The following is an 18,231-nucleotide window of genomic DNA, read 5'->3' as shown; positions in this document are numbered from 1 at the left end:
TTTATATATGTAAGATTTTCGAAGCGTGTTTGTATGCCAACATGGAAGAGGAGGAATGCTAAGTATGTATTTGTATTTGTAATGTATGGTGGTCAAGCAAATGATCTATTTAATTATTTTGGTACTTCTCCAGTCTAGTCAAATGATTTGTTTATTTGAAGTAAATCATACTCTTTCTTTCTTTGGCTGTTTGTGGTGTACTTGTAGATGGTTCTTTGCTTTTAGTAAATTTCTTGGACACAAACATTTGGATTAAAATCTATTGATATGGATCCAATTGCCAAACACAATCCGACTTTCATCCTCATACAAACGAACCATCTAAATTTGTAAATGTTTTAAGGATTATATGAGACATTTGTGTACTAATCTAGCCAAAATGCGTCGTAAACACCTTCCAATCCAAATAAAATAATTTTCTTGTGTCTTACTCTAAAATAGGTAGTAAAGTGAAGTACAGAGTTGAACCACAAGAAGCCACAATGATTCTTTAATTCGAAAGCTTATAGTATAGTAATCAAAGGGGAGATTGTTGATTGAAATTGTTTGCAATGGAAAATAAATTTGCATGAAAATTTACATGGGACTGAGAGAGATTTGTGAAATTAATTAAAAAAGAACTTAGCTCAGGTTTGGTGTTATGTTTTTCCAATTAGTTCAATTGGTCATCGAACTCTAGATCAAATCTCATGCTTAAGCTAGGCCAAATTGATTAGAATCCTAATCAATCCTCCCAATTTCCTTATTAGTCTAATTAAGTTAGGTGAATCCATACTAACCTAAGTGGTCTAATCGCATTAAGCTTTAGAAATTAAGCTAGATGAACAAATTAATTTTCATCATCCAATTAATGTATTCAATACGATTTTAAGTAAAGGTTGGTTAAAGTAATATCCATTGATGGTCGACTCATAACAAGCAAGTTAATCTAACCTTTTGCTTCTAATAAATTTATTACCTTAATCAAGGATAAATCTAAAGCATGGAAAAACAACATTTAAGCATTGGTTATCAATCAATGTCACACCCCCGTTCCAGATTACCCTACCTAATCTAAGATGTGGCATGTCGATAATGGATTCCAAATAAACAGATAGCCAAACCTTTCATTGCATATATCATAAGAAAAATAAGCTATACCAAATCCAATTTTATAAAAAATTCGGCAGAATTTTCCCTAAAAATTGGATAACATACACCTGTAAGAAAATTATACAACACTTTCCAATTATTTGTCTCAATCAACTATCAAGGGTGCCTCATCACACATTCTTCAATATAATCCAGATCACAAGATTTGAAACTTTTCATAAAAATTCAGTAAGAGAAACCATGCAAGTTTAAGTTTACAAAACATTCAAACTAAGGCTAGCCACTCTAATTACAATCCAAAATAATATTGACAAAATACTTGAAATATTGTTAAATCTAGATAAAGCTGGTGGCAGATCTCAACTCTCGTAAGCTGTTGGAACCTCAAATTCTACTTGGTGGAAACTCTAAGAAAAAGAATGAGCTAAAATGCCCTATGAGTGGTAAGATATTTAATAATAATAAAAGTAATAATAATAGTAATAATTTCAAGTAGCTCTTCTCATTCTAAAAGGAACTTCAAAACTTTGTAAGAGAATATAAATTATAAACGATTTAAACTTGAGATAAAAAGTTCATAGAGATATTATATAATATTAGCTCATGTAAACATAAACATACTTGGTAAAAATCATCAACAAATCTGTACCCAAATCTCTAATCATATTGGCATTGAGAAGTTTTGATATGCACAACATAGTCATCTCTAGTCATTTTATGCATCGAGCAGTTTCAAGATACATAGTAGAGCAAATCTCTAATCATACTATGCATCGAGTAATCTCCAGGTACATAGTAGAGCAAATTTCTAGTCATACTATGCATCGAGTAGTCTCCAAGTACATAGCAGAGCAAATCTCTAGTCATACTATGCACCAAGTAATCTCCATGTACATAACAAAATAAATCTCTAGTCATACTATGCATTGAGTAATCTCCAGGTATATAGCAGAGCATATCTCTAGCTATACGTGCACGCAGAGTAGCGCCAAAGGGCAAAACACTCCGTCACACGACCCAAAACCTATGTGTATGTCGAAGTGGATCCTAAAGACTTCATATGTATCATATCCACACTATCGAAATACATTCACATGGGTATATTTGGGGAATCACCATGGTGTTAGTGGTTTGAAAACCATATTCATCTCAATCATTCTAAAAACTATGGGTCTGTTTGGTTTGTAATCCAAATTTTGTTTTATGTTTTCAAATTCGATGAATTCAATGAATATGTATTTGGCAGACATCTCGAATTCTATTTCTGAAAACTGTTTTCGAATTTTGTGATCCAAAATAGTGTAAAATCTGAAAACAACATTTTTTATGTTTTCATTATATTCAAAATTTTAATTTTAAAATTTAAAATGTAGAATTATATATGTCATGTTATAATTCAATTCATTTTTCAAAAAGTTAAAATATTTATTATATAATATATTATTATTAAAAATAAAAGAGAAGAGAAGAGAATGACAACACAGTTACGTGGAAACCCTAGTACAGGGAGAAAAACCAGGATATAGAGATCTTTTCTTATTATTTTAATCTGATATACTGAATATATGGGGACACATTGTATAAATAGACAGTAGGAAACCCTAGGTGTCTACATAATTACATAAATGCCCCTAGGTTAATAACCCTATTTTCAACACTCCTCCTCAAGTTGGAGCATAGATATGGACAAGGCCCAACTTGCTTACACAATAATCAAAGCTCTATCTCAGTAACCTCTTTGTAAGTACATCTACAGCTTGTTGATTTGAAGGAATATAAGGGATGCATATGTTTCCACTGTCCAATCCCTCCTTAATGAAATGTCTATCAATCTCTACGTGTTTAGTTCTGTCATGTTGAACCAGGTTATTTGCAATACTAATAGCAGTTTTGTTGTCACAAAACAATTTCATCGGAAGTTCATTATCTTGCTGGAGATCAGATAACACTTTCTTCAACCAAATTTCTTCACAAATCCTCAGACTCATGGCCCTATACTCAGGCTCAGCACAACTTCTAGCAACAACTTCTTATTTCTTACTTCTCCAAGTGACTAGATTACCCCAGACAAATGTATAGTACCCAACGTCGATTTTCTATCAACAACAGAACCTGCCCAGTCAGAATCAGTGTAGGCTTCAACATATCATTTATCGGTCTTTCTGAACATCAGACCCTTGCCAGGAGTTCCTTTCAAGTACCGGAGGATACGTTCAACTGTTGTCATATGATCCTCACAGGGAGCTTGCATAAACTGACTGATAACACCTACTGCATACGAAATATCTGGCCTTGTATGAGACAAGTAGATCAACTTCCCGACTAACCGCTGATACCTTTCTTTATTAACAAGAATTCTATCATTCTTATCACTGAGCTTCACACTATACTCTACTGGTGTGTCAATAGGTTTACACCCAGTCATGCCTGTTTCCTTTAGTAAGTCCAGAGTGTATTTTCGTTGAGAGACTGATATACATTCTTTTGATCGAGCCATTTCCATTCCCAGAAAGTATTTTAGCTTACCGAGGTCTTTAATTTCAAATTCTTCAGCCATCTTTGTTTTGAGCCTCATGATCTCTGCATCATCATCCCCAGATAAAACAATGTCATCAATGTAGACAATAAGAACATCTATCTTCTCTAATGTCGATCTTTTTGTAAAGAGAGTGTGATCAGAATGCCCCTGAACATACCCCTATGCTTTCACAAAAGTTGTGAATATGTCAAACCAGACCCTTGGAGACTGTTTCAATCCATATAGCGACTTTCTCAATCTACATATCTTGTTTTTGAACTGGCTCTCGAACCTAGAAGGATGACTCATATAGACTTCCTCTTCAAGTTTCCCATTCAAAAAAGCATTTTTAACATCAAGTTGGTGTAGAGACCAATCCTTATTTACAGCAACTGACAAGAGCATTCAGATAATGTTAAGTTTGGTCACAGGAGAAAAAGTTTCAGAGTAATCTACTCCATAGGTCTGAGTAAAGCCTCTTGCAACGAGTCTACCCTTGTACCGGTCAATCGTCCCATCTGACTTGTATTTTATAGTAAACACCCATTTGCATCCAACTGTCTTGTGCCCTTTAGGTAGAGCCACTTGTTCTCAAGTTCCATTCTTCTCGAGAGCTCTCATTTCTTTCATAACAGTAGACCGCCATTCTGGTTTTCTCATTGCAACACTTATGTCATTTGGAACCATCTCAGTGTCCAAACTGGTAGTGAATGCTTTGAACTCGGTTGCCAGATTACTATACGTCATGTAACTATACATAGGGATTTAGTACATGAACGAGTGCCTTTCCTCAGAGCTATAGAAAGATCAAGCGATGCATCAAATTCCTTCAACTTTCCAGGCTCCTCACCATAACCGACTATCTGTGTATTAGAGATTTTAGTAGTATCTTCCACATCATCATTAGCTAGAATCATTTCATTCTCTGCTTTCTCCCCTTCCGCCATTCTTTTAGTATTACTACTTCCTTCTTCCTTATCTTGCCTGCATTCATCAGTCTCCATACACACATCAACATCATTAGTTTCAGGAATGTACGTACCTGGATCTGATGGCGGGTCTGACTCATGCACTGGAGCCGATGGTTCTAGTTTGACAGGTGACATTGCTTCTTTCCTGAGATTCTTCCTATAGTAAGTTTTCCAAGGAACTTGGTTGGTAGGAAGGACCAGATCGTCATGCTCAGAACTAGGTTTAGACGAGATATGAATGGGAGCTGACTCTAAGGGAATAGCATAAGATGACCAGTTAGTCTCTTCATTCATGTTCTCCCTCTGAAGATGACTTAACAGGAAAGAACGGCTGATCCTCGAGGAAGGTGACATCCATGGAGACATAGTATTTACGAGATGATGGATGATAGCACTTATATCCATGTTGATGAAGTGGATATCCAACAAAGACACACTTCTGAGCACGAGGAGTAAATTTTGTACGGTTTGGACCATGGGAGTGAACAAAGGCAACACAACCAAAAACCCGAAGAGGAACATCGAAAATTAAACAAGTGGTTGGGAAGGACTCTTTAAACAATTCTAAAGGAGTATGAAGGTTAAGAATACGAGAGGGCATTGGATTAATGAGATAGGCAATAGTAAGGACCACATCCCCCCCATAGGTATGACGGAAGAGTGGCAGATAACATAAGAGACCGGGCTACTTTTACCAGATGATGATTTTTTCACTTAGCTATTCTATTTTGTTATGGAGTGTAAGCACATGAGCTCTGGTGGAAAATACCCTTAGAGACAAGAAAATCCCTAAAAGAGGTATTAAAGAATTCTTGCCCATTATCACTTCGTAAAATTTCAATCTTTGTTTTGAACTGAGTCTCAACAGTTGTATAAAATTATTGGAAAATGGATGACATGACACCTCAGATTTGTCAGTGAGGAGGAAGACCTAGGTAAGGCGAGTGTGATCGTCTATAAACATGACAAACCACCGTTTACCAGTGGAAGTGGTAACCGATGAGGGACCCCATACATCACTATGAACAAGAGTAAAAAGACTCGAGGGTTTGTAAGGCTGAGACCGGAAAGAAACACGACTTTGCTTGACACGAATACACACATCACAATTCAAAGAGGAAGTATTAACATTACGAAATAAATGCAGAAACAAATACTTCATATATTGAAAATTCGGATGTCCTAAACGGAAATGCCACAACATAAAGTCATTTTCATAAACAGAAAAATGTAACGATATAAACCCAGTTTGATGATCATCTTTAGAGGAAGCTTCTTCAGAAAGGAAGTAAAGTCCTCTATCGTGCCGGGCAGTACCAATCATCATGGATTTCAGATCCTGAAACAAAACGAAATCAGGTGAGAAAATTGCCTTACACTTCAAATCCCTTGAATTTTACTGACATACAACATATTATAAGAGATTTTAGGCATATGTAAAGTATCACGCGAATTAAACCGTCAAACGGGGAGATATGGCCTTTCCTTGCAACAGGGACAAAAGACCCGTCTGCAATGCGAATACGCTCATTTCTAGCACTTAGGTTATACAACATAAACAGTTTTGAAGAACTTGTAAGATGATTTGTGGCCCCTGAGTTCACAATCCATGGTTTTTTACCATTTATACTAATAAGGCCAAATGAAGGGAAATTACCTGATTGTGCAATAGCACTCACCCCAACTATACTCAAGTTGTTCTTACTATCAACGGAAGACTGCTTTTGAGTATGTTCATCTGCTGAGTCACTTATTAGGGCACAACCAGTATTAGATTTGTCATGAGACTGTCGTCGCCTGCTGTTTGGAGGTTTCCTGTGCAATTTCCAACACTGGTCCTTTGTGTGCCAGATCTTCTTACAATGTTCACACACATATGGGGTTTTTTATCGTCATTAGCGCTAGACGACTTTGCAATGAAGGAAGTTGCATCAGTTGTAGTAATGGGATTATTCATGGCACATGACCAATCCTCTTCCAGTCGTATTTCGGAGCAAACTTCTCTGAGTGAAGGAGTAGGGCGCTGGCCCAATATTCGACTACAGACACCATCGAATTTAGGATTTAATCCAGCCAAAAACACATACACACGGTCTGCCTCATCAATTTTCAAGTATTGAGCCCCATCTTGTGCACAGTTCAGACAATCTCTCGACACAGGTCCATCTCTTGCCAAAGCATTGATAATTTGTTAAAGTAAGATGTAACATTCATGGATCCTTGTTTGCATTCATGGACTTACTTGTGAAGCGTATATAGTCGAGAGGCATTTTGTCTCTTTGAGGACAAATCTCATGCAGCCTCCCAGATATCCTTGGCGGTTGCAGCATATAATAATGGTTTGCCTATTTGAGGTTTCATACTATTCATGAGAACAGAGCATAACAGCGAGTCTTCTCCTTTCCAGATTCGTTCTTGTGGATTTCCTAGTGCTAGCTTCGGAATCTCCCCCATCAAGTACCCAAATTTGTGACACCCTTCCAATGGCATTCGGATTGATTGGGACCAGGAGAAATAATTCTGGCCATTTAATTTTTCTCCTACAAGAAATCCTGCAGGTCGAATGGATCTGGTGCGGAAGGGTCGACCGGCGAGAAAACGACCAGCGCGGAAGATTGTGACGGCCTGGAGGATTGCGACGGCGCGGAAGGCAGCGACCAATGGCTTGAAACGGCCGGATCTGTCTGTCCATCAAGAATTCATCTGGGTTCAACACGGAAGAGTTCGATCGACGCTTCTGTCTGGTGCGGTGGCTCTCACTGATGACGGCTCTCCGTCGAGTGTAGCTGGATAGCAGAAAGTAACTCCGGTAGGGCTACTTGAAAACACTCCTTCACGGCCGCTCGAATAGCAATTTAACTCGAAGTTCCATCAACAGAAGATGACTGTGGTTGGTTCTCTTCCATAACGGCTAGGGTTTCGTTGCCTAGCTCTGATACCATGTTAAAAATAAAAGAGAAGAGAAGAGAATGACAACACAGTTACGTGGAAACTCTAGTACAAGGAGAAAAACCACAATATAGAGATATTTTCTTATTATTTTAATCTGATACACTGAATACATAGGGGACACACTGTATAAATAGATAGTAGAAAACCCTAGGGATCTACACAATTACATAAATGCCCCTAGGTTAATAACCCTATTTTCAACAATTATAAATTAGGTTAAATTCCAAATGCAGTCTCTATGGTTAGTATAAAGTTAAAAGTTAATCCATATGGTTTTAAAATTTAGATTTTAATTTCTATAGTTTGATATAATTCATATATAGTCTCTATGGTTTGTTAAATCATTTTAAATAATCCCTACCAAAGGGACTATTTATGAAACTTTTATCAAACCATATGGGGTAAATTCTAATTAATCATAAGGCCTAAATTCTAACTTCTTCCAAACTATAGGGACAAAAAGTTTTCAATTTATCCTATAAATTATATATTATTACAAAACAATACTTTTACAATTTTTTTTTTTTTTTTTATAAAAACCATGTTCATAAATAAATTATTAATAGTTCATTATCAACTAATATTTAGTAGGTAACTACAACTAGTTTGTAATTGTTTAAATTATAATCTAATTTCTGAATTCTGCTATCAAACACATCTCTGAAAACATGAAATATAACTTCGTTTTTATTTAATCCTTTGTTTTCAAAATTTTAAATTCTCTACCAATCAGACTATATACTAACACATAATTCTCAATCATTCTAAATTTATATCCTTCATTATAAAACAACATTTCTCAAAGTCACAATACTTGGACTAATTTTGCCAAAAGGTTAAATCCAAGAGATTTCTAGAAATATACTTCTTATAAACTTCAATAATAGAAATAAGTCACTGTAGCTAAAATTGTACACAAACATATATCCCTCAAAATTCAATTATATTAAACCAAGATGGCATAACATAAGTTTCTTTCAATAGTAAACAATTAAGAAATGAGGGCAAGTCCCTTGAAATCTTAAGTCAAATCAGTGGTAAGAATATCAATCATAATTTGTTTCAAAAACCCAAAAGAAATGATAAATTGTTAAAATAGTAAAATTTTTAGCGGAATAACCACTCACTGTTATGAAAATTGAGGAGCGCAACTCAATACGAACATTAAAAAAAAAAAAATTTATATCATAATAATAAATAAATAAAAACTAAAATTATAAAATAAAATAACTATAAGTAAAATTATGAAATTGGTGGAACTGAAATTCTCACTAATATTGGTGTGTTCTTAATATCCACAAAATGCCACTATTTATAAATAAAGTGACAAGTAGGATGTGGACTTATATGAACATTAAGTATGAATAATTATATGACGCATGGACAACATAAATGGTCACGCATGGCCTTTAGGATACTAAGCAATAACCATCTATTTTTTTAATTATAATATTCATAATACTCATCACATCATAGACGTGATAATTCCAAGTCTAATTAGTAATCTCCATTACTCCTCCTATAATTAATTTGAACTTAACATTAATAATTCCCTTATTTTCAATCAAAATATCATTCTCATGAATTTCCAATAACCCAAGTTTTTCCTCCACGTGAACTTGTTATTTCTTCTCTTCCATTGTATAATTTCATATACTTTTCGATTATCGCATAACCTCTCTCCCTCTTTACAAGTAATTGTACTTCTAAAAGAAACCAGGTCTCTCACATCACACTTTTATCGTGGATTAATATTTTATGGAAAATGGTCCGAACTCCGAAATAATACTATCAATTTTTTACTTTTTAAAATTAACACGTTTTTTAAAATTTTTTAAACTAGTTTTTTTCGATCCAGTGTAACGAGATTGATACCGAGATTTAGTTAAAAAATTATCTTTTTTAAACTTATTGAATATTTTAGACTTTCTTGATGAAATTTCCGGCAGTATTAACATCGATATTTTTCTGAGTTTTCTAAATATTATATAATATTTTTAAATCTTATACCAAATCTTATATTTTTTTTCCAAATTTTCTCCAGATTCAATTATTTTTACCAAATCTTATATCAAATTTTTACATAATTTTTCAAATCTTTACCTTAATTTTTGTTTCCACAATTTTATGAATTTCCAAATTTCTAAATGAAACTACCAATGGCACTGTGATTTTTCAATTTTGTAAAAGTTTAAATTTTGCAAATAAAAAATTAAGATTTAGGAAGTGTTAGAATCTTGGTCTAAACTATTCAAATTTAATCAAGAAAGCCCAAAACAAGATAAATTAAAAAAAAAATTAAATTTTTAAATAAATCTCAGTGGTCGAGAAAAACTGCTGTAACGAGTTTTTGAAAAAAATGTTAATTTTGAAAGATGAAAATTTGATGAGGTTATTTATCACAATTTACATCTCTTATTTTATTTCTTACTATTCATCTTCTTCTTCTTTTTTTCTACAAACTTTTTTCTCATTTCCTTCTTTTCACCTTTTCTCTTCTTTCATTCAAACACTTGTCTTCTTTTTAGTTTTTCTCATATCAACCTCAAATAATAATTTTTCAAGAATGAAGAACTTCATACAATTAATTGGAAATGAAAATAGAATTCCATAAAACTTAATCTCTCAATTTACATGAAATCCAAACTTGCCCCATTGCTAATCGAAGTTTAGAAGGCAAATGAACCAACCAATTTATCTCGCCAACTTTAAATTCTAAACTTTATACTTGTCACAAATTTTCTGCAACCTTTACGCAAAAACACATCCAACAAAATCTATAAAAAAATTTAGTACCAAGAAATCAAAAAACTCACATTATGTGTCTAGATTTTCCAAAACTTTGAAGAAAAATAGCTTATTGGGCTCGAAAGAAAAACACATGTCAAGTCACTTATGGTCATTTTGGTGAAATGTAAGTATTTTCTAGCAATAGTGTTATAAAGAGAGACTATGCATTTTGTGATTTGGTCTTATACAAACTCTTTGTATGTGATATCCATGCTCACGTGTTTCCACATGAATGATCAGGATCAGATCATTTATAGCACTTTAATACAATTATAACAACTACAAAGCTAGTTGTATCAGTAGTGCTACCAGGATAAATACCCAACCTTACTATAGACAATATAGATTATCACTTAAACTTGATCCATCTGTATGTCTCTACGTACATGTTTAAATCACAATAGATAATTGTTAGCAACCTCTTTCTAGTGTCGTTTAATTCCCTAAAAGAGCCACGAATCAATTTACAATACCAAACTACTCCTATCACTACAAAGACCTAACAATAGTGGTATGTATCAGTCGATCCGCAAGGAAGCGCGATTTGTTTCGTTAAGCCAATTTCATAACTAAAGCAGTAAATGAGGGGTTTAGTGTGAAAGAGATAAACATGTGAAACATAAAATGCAAGGGTAAATGTAATCTAGGATAGGTGTTTATCTAATTTCTAGAGCAAGAGAGAGAATCCTATGCAATTTCTATAATGGAATTCAATAATTAAGCAAACATTCCATTCTAAGCATACACAACAACTAAATCAATTCGATTTAACTAGTCTCTACAAAGACCGTCAACTAATTAAAACCAAATCAATCATACGTCATAAACATTAATTAAGGTTAGAAAGCTAACCCTAACTAAACTATATGATCTTAATTCTACTGGGTTCTCAACGATCATATAGAATTAAAAATCATATGCATGAAGATTGAGGATTCAATTGTGTCGACTAATTGATTGGACAATCTAATTCAATTAATCAATTTGTTCTTTGAACCTAGGTTTAACATGCATTGCTAAGATTCAAGTCTAGCCTATAAATCTAATCATTCACACTCAATCATATGCTACCGGGATAAATTCAAGCATAGATAAACACAAAGAAATGCGCGAGCTCGAAATTAACTAGCAGAGATATGCAATTATGATAATGTCTTTAGTCCAACACATAAACGCAAATCTAAATTACATCAAAATTCAAAAAAGACATAGAGTTGAAGAACATAAAATTCAATAAAAGAAATCTCAAGAAAATTACATTGAACCTCTTACTCAAAGAAATTAGATGGAATCACTTCTTAATTCCTAGATAAATCAAGAAAATCATCCAATCCATCAATTACAACCCAAAATTAAACATAAATCTAACCTATGGATATTGAAAATACAAAGGGAAAGGAAGAAAACCATGCCTCTCTTCGGCCTCTATAAAAATCAGCATCCCCTCTTTACCTAATTAGGAAAGAATCCTTTTATACAACAGACACAATGTTGCAATGCTAGGAAGAGCATCGCAACACTTTTGTCGATAATAGCCCTCGAGTGTTGGAGTGACGTTGCAACTCAGGCGCGATGTTGCCTTGCACGTGCGCGTTGGTGGCGTTCCGTTACAAGTCGTAACATTACAACGCTCTTGAGTAGCATTGCAATGCTACCCTGCATCCATGCCTTTTGCCTTTCAACGTTGCACTGGAGTGTTGAGCGAGGGTTGCGACGCTTCGGTTTAGGGCGTTTTGGTCATTTCTCCTTCTTTGAAACCCGGATGCTCAAATCACCTCCAAATTGCTTCAAATTAACCCCATTTGACTCCAATTGCTCAGCTCTACCTCTTGGGCATTCAATACCTACAAAATAGGATAATAACATTAAAAGGCCATTAAAGAGCCTAAATTAAGCTAGGAATAATAGCTCTTTTTTAGAGCTATCAATAATCTTGAATCTTTGTATAATAGATTATTACATATAAAACTAATCAACCATTGGTTCAAATAACATATAACTACAAACCTTTAGGGTATATATCTCAACAATCTCTCACTTGCACTAAAGCGAGGGAAATATAAGCCTGTGAGACATATATCCTGGGCATACTTTGATGAATACGAGACATACGCAGAGAAATTGGGACCTAATTACACTATAATTGCTTCTAAATTAAAGGAAAATAGCATGTAATTGAAGGAAAAACAGTGAATTAAAAGTATAGAGATGCTATCTTTGAAGCTCCCGAAAGCCGTTTCTCCTTATCGAATCTCGAACCGAACTCTTTTGGACCACTACTAGAGTTGACCTACTATCCTCTGGACTCAGAACCGAGTTGTGGGACCTGGTGGATGAAGAGAACTGAGAGAGAGAAAAGAGAAGAAAATAAGGAATTGAATTTTGAGTAGGTTTGGGTGTTTCCTTTGTTTTTCACAAAGTTGTAATTTTCTAGCCCAAATATCAAAAAACTAATTTCCAAAATGGCAAAAGTATTTTAACTAAATTGAAAAGCCCAATTTATAGAAAAAAAAGCATGCAACAATTGCATGAAAAAACTTCACAAAAACTCAACACCTAGAATCCACTCACTTAGTGGACTTAATGTCTCCACTATAAGCCAACACCTAACCCACTATTTTGTTAGTGAAATTATCCAACAAAAGTTTGGATTTTCCCATTAACTATAGTCAAAGGGCAAAATAGTCATTTGGTCAAAGTTAAACTTTGACCAAAAAGTCAACATTTTGACTTTCAAAGTTTGACTTTTCAAAGTAAAAAACACAACTCTTTGACTTTTTACAACTTTGACCATTTCCATTATTTCCGAGCTTTCGAATATGAACATATTCATATTCTTGATATTTAAATCATATTTAAATATTAAAGTTGTATTTCTAAGCTGAAAAACCCGACCACTATATCACATATACTTGTCAGTTTCTCTCTCTCTACCTAATCGAACAATTCGAATTATTCTGTCATACTGTTATAAGTTTATTCCATAGAGCTAGTAGGGGAACATAACGGACCTATAAGATCATGGGCTCCAACGATCCGAGATTAGCTAGCTAAACTTTTTAGACGGAGCTCATCAACATTCGTTAACTAACTGGTCATTCCACTAAAGTCCTGTAGTTGCACTCCCCTCACTATAGATATATTTGTGTCCATTTGATATAACCATGATAGTAAGTTAATCCTTCACAGGTTGTTCGTAATCTCGGCTGGGTCATAAAAATCGTTTTACCCCAAGACTACATCTTATTCCTTAAGTTCCACTGATCCTCTAATGAACAATTGGTTTAAGGTACACCTATAAACGAATCCCTCTCGGGCCAAGGAGAGGTGGGGCCCCTTGTTCAAGACCTGGATTCAGTACTAAAGGGAACAACCTATCTACTATCCCTATAACGGGTAGGAGTGAATTTCGTCTTGCACCCTATGTTCCCAGCTATCCACCCGATCTTACCCCTGAAATGGGAGGCTTATTGGGCCAGCAATATTGAGCTGCCCTCACCTATGCAGATCTAAGGATAATTCTGAGTGAACAGGAGTTCATAGTTAGCTCAGGATTAAGATTAAGTTACCTAGGCCATCAATTAACGAAATAGTCAGTTTTATACATAAAACAGTATTTAGAATGTAAAAAGTGACTATTTCATGGTTCAATCTTATGTAAACTCTTTACATAGGATGCCCCCACTCACATATCTCTATATGAACGATTCAGGATCACATCGTTTGTACTAACTACAAAGTGGGCCACATCCATAGTGTCCCTAGAATAAGGCGCCCAACCTTATTCATATACTATAGACCATTTTGGCTATATATTTGAACTTGATCCACCTTTATGTCACTACATAAAGTTCAAGCTACATTAAATAGCCTCAGGACCTTAGTTTATTGGATTCAAGATTACAATTTCAATAACAAATTTATCGGAAAAAAAAAACATAATATATTTATTAATTTACAACTACAAGTTTTAGGACATAAAATCCAACATACTCTATACCCTATATGCTCTCCCATTTGCCTTAGCACACTAGAGACATGTCTCATAGTCCCAGACAGTCTAGGGGATCCTCTTACAATTTAGCCTAGAAAATCCCTTTATACAATTCAAATTGTTATGTCAACAAAAACTATCTATTCACCAATAAGATGTTTCTTTTATTTTGTTTTATTCCTATAACTTGGTAGTTACATATGTCTTCAAACTCAATTGAGTAAGTTTTATCTCATAGTAAGTTTTATCTTATAGCTTTCAAATATCTTAGGACATACTTGACTTATGCACATTAAGTAAGTTTTAATTTTCAAAACTCAATGGTCATACCATCAACTTTACCGATTTAACTAACCAATTATATATTAAATGTTAATTAAGTACCATGTAAGCTTTACAGCCCCTTAATATTTGAGGTGTCTTAGGAAACTTTTCCCTTAGACATATCAACTTCATTGTAGAATGGTACATTACCATTCCATCTGAAGTAATTGCATCGAACATTAAACAACTATTTTGTAAACGTAAGATGCATGAAACAAATTTAATATAATGTCCTATACATCTGTACGTGAATTTTTAATATACAAAAATACTTCAAATCAACTATTTGAAATTGGTTAAATAGTCAAACTTTCAAATTGATTTCCACTTCATTCCTAATGAGCAAATATCAATATAAAATAGATAAATACCTATGCTTCATTTTCTTGTCTATACAAGAACATCATCATTGTTCATAGTCATTGGTTATGATACTAATTCAAACCATATTCTCAAGTATCCCAATTGAGAAATTTATTTCTCAAATGAACATCACAAGTTTGCAAAGCTTTTTGCAATTGAATCTTTGAAAATTTTCTTGAAATGGTGTAGATGCATCAAACTCATTTTCATAATATATATATATATATATTCATCTTTACATATCTCATATGCAACAACAAATTAAATCATGCATAAATACTCTATTATAGAAACTAGTTAGAAAATTGACTCACAATCCATTTTCACCCCATAGTTTTAGCATTGGTTTTCACCTAATGCCAAGAGTCTTACTTTGAAGATCCCTATCTCCTAGTACTACATTTTTAAAACTCCTTTTTGTAAATCTATTCATATCCTTTATGATTGCCCCCATCAATGAAAATATATAAAAAATACTGAGATTAAGCACACTACTTTATCTCAAATTTCTGACTTTAACAAAATTTCTCTTTGTCAACTTCCTTCCATTTTTGTCATCCAGTATGATAGCTTTGATTTCCAATAGGCTATAACGAAGGTTGAGTTAAGACATAACTCTCCCACTACTGTAAGATTTATAAGTTTTCATTTTGTCATCTTATATGACAATAAAGACTTCAAGTAAGGCTTTGCAAAGGTTGAGTTATCTCATAACTCTCCCACTACGATGAAGACTTATTTGTTTGACAATCAGAAATTGACATTTAAATGAAAATAAATGGTTAACAACACTTATTAACTATTACGTGGTTTTATTGAAACTAATTCATCAACACAGCTTGACCTTTTTTACAGGTCTGCAATCTTTTACTTTCCAAATGAATCAGTAATTTTCACACAAATACATCATTATACTTTGGAATGTCCAAAAGTTCATTTATTAACTCCTCAAGGACTGCCTACAACTAGGCATAATCTCATCTCTATCAATTAGAGCTTAGTACAACAAATATCTTGTACTAATCATTATGATCTGATCATAGTATCACAATACGCTTGCCTAAATGATTTAAACTTTAGTTTAATTTCTTTTGAACATTTCAAAGAAAATAGGACTTCAGTTGTATTAGAATAAGTTACATTTATTCATAAATACTCATCAATCATATCAATGACTTATTTATGAAGTTAGACTTATGCTTTCAATCACAAGACCACCTGAGTCAAAGAAAGTCCAACATTGGTCAGGCAACCTTATCTAATAAGGTGCTAAGGCTTTTAACAGGTAATTAACTCTAACTCTTAGAGGATTACATGTAAGTGTCATTTAAAAGCCAAAGACATGAATCCCTTTAGGAGAATAGAATCCTTCTTTCTTTTTGGATTTATTAATCCTTACACTCTCTCAGTTTAGTACGTAGATGCTTTAACCTTTAACATAGAAAAATATATTTATTCAAATCTGAACATATTTTCAAAACAACTTTTGAAAGCATGACTTATCACTAAAACTATTCATACTCTATGAAATATTTAGTAATAAAGTTTAGAGAAATTGAATTTATTTTATGGTGATAAAAACACCACATTCAACATAAATAAACAACACTTTAAGGTTTTCCACTACTTTAACTGAGATGAGCTTCCCACTGCTAACTAGTAGAACTTTTCCACTTAATTAAGTATTCCAAGATTTACAATTTAATTGTAATAGAGAAAAATTCTGATAGTGAATCATTATTTAAGTATCAAGATGTGAATTTGTGTTCTCTACCCAGAATTTAGTAAATCAAATTTATTTATTCTTATTTTTTTTCCTTTTGAGGTATTTCTAAAATTCCTCATCATGTGACTTTCCAAACTAATTTGGAAACACTTTCTTTACTAGCTCTAGTCATTTTCTTGGACTTAGATAATACTTAACTTTGGAGGTCATATAGCTTCCATTGACTCAAGCATACAACATGTTTCATCATGACTCTACCTTATAGTCCAGACACATCATATGTTATCTAGACAATAAGAATAGGCTATCATTGTAAAGATAATTCATGAACACTTCATGAATTGACAACATTTTCTTTTGAGAATATTTTCTAAATAAAAGACAAAATTACACTGTCGTTATGTGTTGATGACATTTTTCAAAGTAACATATTTATCAAACTCTTTGACTTATATTGGTAAATAAAAAATTAAAACCTTAAAATAAAATGACATAACTTTGAATCATATAGACATGTTAATTGTCTATATTCAATCTATTATCCATTTTTATTCAATATAGAAATTAAAAGAATGAACCCAATAGATTTAATACGAACCTCATTCATATAAATTCAAAATTTCTATTGCTATGATACTCTAGTGAGTTAGAATAAAAGCCACCTCAGGGTGTATTTTTATTTCTTCACCGATTGAAATGATGTCAACCAAATACTACACTTGAATGATTCTTAGTTCTATAGTATTTAGTTACTATTTTCGATCAAGAAACCATTAACTAACTCAATGTTTTTTTTTTTTGTAAGTATAACCCTTCATTTTAGATCCTATAGTTTCGCCCGAACAAGTCTGCCTCAAGGAAAAATCAATATTTGTGCAATTAACTATAGCAATCTTATCCATTTCTAGAGCTTACCATGATATTAAATCCATGCACAATGCCTTCCTAAGGGAGGCCACACCTAGGGTAACACAAGGCCGGGCATGAAGTTTCACGTCGTCCACCAATGAAGGAGACCGTAGGATATGTTGACACATGTCCTTCTCCTACTTACTATAAATACATTCTCCATTCACCTTAATATTGATCCATACAAACACCTTCCTAAGGGAGACGCTCCTAGGATGCCACGAGGTCGAGCATGAATCTCATAGTGTGAACTATCACGAAGAGCGTAAGTGGAAAAATAACATATCATATACATCTTTTTCCTTCCACTAAGTATTTTACAGACGAGGGTTCATAACTTAGGTAAATTAGGCTAATAAATTTATCTAAGTGAATTGTTAAATTGACTCAATATAACTTATATTTTGGATAGTTAACAATATATGATTCTTGTTTATTAAATACTTTAATAAACCTAATAATTTATTGCATGCTTATAACTTTATTGTCTAATTCACATTCAAAGTCGGTTCCCAAGTAGGGATGTTTCATTTCTGTCAGCTTAAATACCCAAGCCTTAGACAAAACCTTTTTTAGACAAAGGTCCATTATA

This window comes from Benincasa hispida, chromosome 3, assembly GCF_009727055.1.
Source record: "Benincasa hispida cultivar B227 chromosome 3, ASM972705v1, whole genome shotgun sequence".
Classification (NCBI taxonomy): domain Eukaryota; kingdom Viridiplantae; phylum Streptophyta; class Magnoliopsida; order Cucurbitales; family Cucurbitaceae; genus Benincasa; species Benincasa hispida.
This window is presented reverse-complemented; position numbering follows the sequence as displayed.